Genomic DNA, 3982 nt, shown 5'->3' with positions numbered 1-3982 from the left:
TATTTCCTTGCATTTATTTTCCCCAATATAACACTCTTTCCATCAAGACTTTGGAGGAATGACTATTGAGGGCTATGATGTATTCTCACATCACAAGACAGATAGTACATGTAGATAGATATGAGTTCATAGAGATCATATATTTATTTCACTAATGATCTGTCAACTACTCTATTATAATAAATGGCTAAGTGGTTACCTAAGCAACAGACTAAATATTTTTCAAGAAAAGTGTGACTACCTTGTCCATTTTAAAGTCATTTAGAAACAAATATATTACTCCTGGTTTAATATAATCCTAATAACAGATCAATTAACAAGTGGTTAGCTGCTTTACAAAGCTCTTATTGCCTCATTAATTTTTTGAAAAATGCTTGGAGAATAGAATACCTTTTTCCATTTGTTACTGTTATAAAAGTAGTCAATTAAATTTTAAATCATTCATTAGAAGTAAATAATGTTATCATCCAGGGATTGTATTATATTGCGAGTATTTTCAATGTCCTAATTAAGGTATACATATAATCTCAGGAATGTGCCTATTTGTTTGTGATTTATGCTGCATCCAACAAATGCCAATAATTACAGGGGAATCACAGTGATCTTAAAATATTCTTTACCAGAAAAATTATTAGGGATATATGTTCAATTAGTTGGCAATATGGGATCAAAATCATTCAGCAATTATTTAAACTCCAGGCAATTTGATTAACATCAACTATAAATGACAATCTATCAACTCTTGTGGGAAGAAAATTGCTCATGTCCAGATCAAAAGGGCCACATATTTAAGGGCCATTTAATGGTAACCATAAGCAACAAAGATAATGTGTATTGAAATGTCAGACTAATAAATACAACTGATAGTTGAATAGTAATGCAGTCCATAAGGAACCTGACAAAGTAAAAAAAAAAAATTAGTACCAGCTTATCTAATTCAAAACTATATCTGAATTTTACTATTTTTGTATCACTTTAAATTACTCTTGAGTCAGGGGGACCTTTTATCTTTCATGTCAGTTTAGTTATATCTATCGCCTACCTAGACAGAATTTAAATTACATTAATTCCTTGGTCTAATTAATATTTCATGCAAAATTCAAATAGTGACATAGTGTCCTTATGAAATAAAATCACATCATGTCAAGCTGTGGATAATACTTTAAAAATATAACTGCAGTCTGTGAGGAAACTATATTTCTATCCCCTATACCAGAATATTTGCTATTTAGTATGGTAAATGAGCTATAGTATTGAATTATTACCAACAAATCCCATTGCTTCCCATCTAGCCTTAGCCTAAATGAATATCCTAAGTTCCCCAAGATACACCTGGCAAAAACACATATCTATTACACTTTAAGACATTAGTTTTAGTTTTGTACCCTCTGTTCAAATGCATTGAACTACTAGATAAGGAAAACATAGAGTTTGTTTGTTAATCCTATAGGAATAGAGTGTAATTTTTATATAATTGCCTTCTATAAAAATGAAAACATAATATGTAAATCTCAAATGAAAATTACTTTTAGTTACAGATGCCAAACCTCAACTGAACTATTCCCTTGCATAAGACTATACTTTCCAGGGATTTCAGTGTAAAATCAAGCTTAGAAATGGCTGTAAGGTGTTCTTTCACTTGATATTATGGTGTTTAAAGTCAAGACTGTTAAAGTAATAAAGTAAAATCCTCCTTAAAAAATAATTAAATAATTAAAAGGGGCATATGTAATACTTTCAACAATAAAGATTTTAAAAATAATAATAATTGCCGAAACCAGTTTGGCTCAGTGGATAGAGTGTCGGCCTGCGGACTGAAAGGTCCCGGGTTCGATTCCGGTCAAGGGCATGTACCTTGGTTGCGGGCACATCCCCAATAGGAGATGTGCAGGAGGCAGCTGATCGATGTTTCTCTCTCATTGATGTTTCTGGCTCTCTATCCCTCTCCCTTCCACTCTGTAAAAAATCAATAAATTTAAAAAAATAATAATAATAATAATTAAAAACATATAAATGTCTCTGATACCTTTAAAAATCTATTTATATAAAAACCCTGGGTGTAACATCACATCCAAAGTTCAACCAACCGGAAGGAAGTCAGTCCTGCAGGGGTCGTCTTAGAAACGGCTGTGCCCTCCCCCAGCTGTTTCCCGGAGGGCGAGGTTTCAGGCAGGAACCCACCCTCGGAGCGTAGAAGTACTGAGTCCTGGGTTGCCTTGCCAAGGGCTGCGCCCTCCCCAAGCTGTTTCCCGCGAGGCCTGAGGAAAGAACCCACCCTCAGAGTGCCAGGAGCACCCAGCAGCAGTCAGTCCTGGGTTGCTGAGGCGGAGGCCACGGCGTGGTGGAACTCTGGGTCTGGCCCAACAGGGGGCATGGGTGGCCTTCAAACCAGACCCTGACAGTAGTGAGGAGGTGTTCACCTGAACCCCAGACCCTGACAGCAGGGAGGAGGGAGCCCCATTCCTCACGGAATTGACAGGTGGCCAACTTGCTGTCAGGGGCCTGCCAACTAGGAATCCTATTCACCTGCATATCTGTATAAAGTTTTAATACATTATATTAGAGGTCGTGGTGGTACTGTTTTACCCACAGCATCTACAGGAATTGCTGCAAATTTACTTATTGGTGGAAGCACCTGTCATTCCCAATATAAATTACCAATTCCATTAAAGGAAACTTCAATTTCTAGACTCGATATAAACAGTGAAGTTGCTAAAACTATTAAAAAGGCCCAACTTCCCATTATTGATGAATGCACCATGGCATCCAGTCATGCTATAAACGCCATAGACAGATTACTAAGAGAAATTATGAATTTGAATGTTGTATTTGGTGGGAAAGTTCTCCTTCTTGGAGGAGATTTTCAACAATGTCTCAGTATTGTACCGCATGCTATGTGATCAGCCATAGTACAAATGAGTTTAAAGTACTGCAATGTTTGGGGATGTTTCAGAAAGTTGTTTCTTACAACAAATATGAGATCAGAGGATTCTGCTTATAGTGGATGATTATTAAAACTTGGAGATGGCAAACTTGATAGCAGTTTTCATTTAGGAATGGATATTATTGAAATCCCCTGTGAAATGATTTGTAATGGATCTATTACTGAAGCTATCTTTGGAAATACTATATCTATAGATAATATTAAAAATATATCTAAACATACAATTCTTTGTCCAAAAAATGAGCATGTTCAAAAGTTAAATGAAGAAATTTTGGATATACTCGATGGAGATTTTCACACATATTTGAGTGATGATTCCATTGATTCAACAAATGATGCTGAAAAGGAAAATTTTCCCATCGAATTTCTTAATAGTATTACTCCTTCGGGAATGCTGTGTCATAAATTAAAATTGAAAGTGGGTGCAATCATCATGCTACTGAGAAATCTCAATAGTAAATAGGGTCTTTGTAATGGTACTAGATTTATTATCAAAAGATTAAGACCTAACATTATTGAAGCTGAAGTATTAACAGGATCTGCAGAGGGAGAGGCTGTTCTGATTCCAATAATTAATTTGTCCCCATCTGACACTGGCCTCCCATTGAAATTGATTCGACGACGGTTTCCCATGATGCCAGCATTTGTGATGACTATTAATAAATCACAAGGACAAACTCTAGACAGAGTAGGCATAGTCCTACCTGAACCCGTTTTCGCACATGGTCAGTTATATGTTGCTTTCTCTCGAGTTTGAAGAGCATGTGACGTTACAGTTAAAGTTCTAAATACAGTGGGGCCTTGACTTACGAGTTTAATTCGTTCCGTGACGGAGCTCGTAACTCAAATTACTTGTATGTCAAATCTTAAAGTGAACGCGTGAGACACGTGATGCTGGGCTGATGTTGTGGCGTTCACTGTGACGTTCGCTGCGCCAACTAGCGGTGGGGTATCTGAAGCTGGCTCGTAGCCTGAATTTTAGCTCGCAACTCAAAGCAAAAAATTGGCCGAGAGACGGCTCGTATCTTGAAAAACTCG

The sequence above is a fragment of the Myotis lucifugus genome, unplaced genomic scaffold (assembly GCF_000147115.1).
Source record: "Myotis lucifugus unplaced genomic scaffold, Myoluc2.0 scaffold_142, whole genome shotgun sequence".
In the NCBI taxonomy this organism is placed as follows: domain Eukaryota; kingdom Metazoa; phylum Chordata; class Mammalia; order Chiroptera; family Vespertilionidae; genus Myotis; species Myotis lucifugus.
This window is presented reverse-complemented; position numbering follows the sequence as displayed.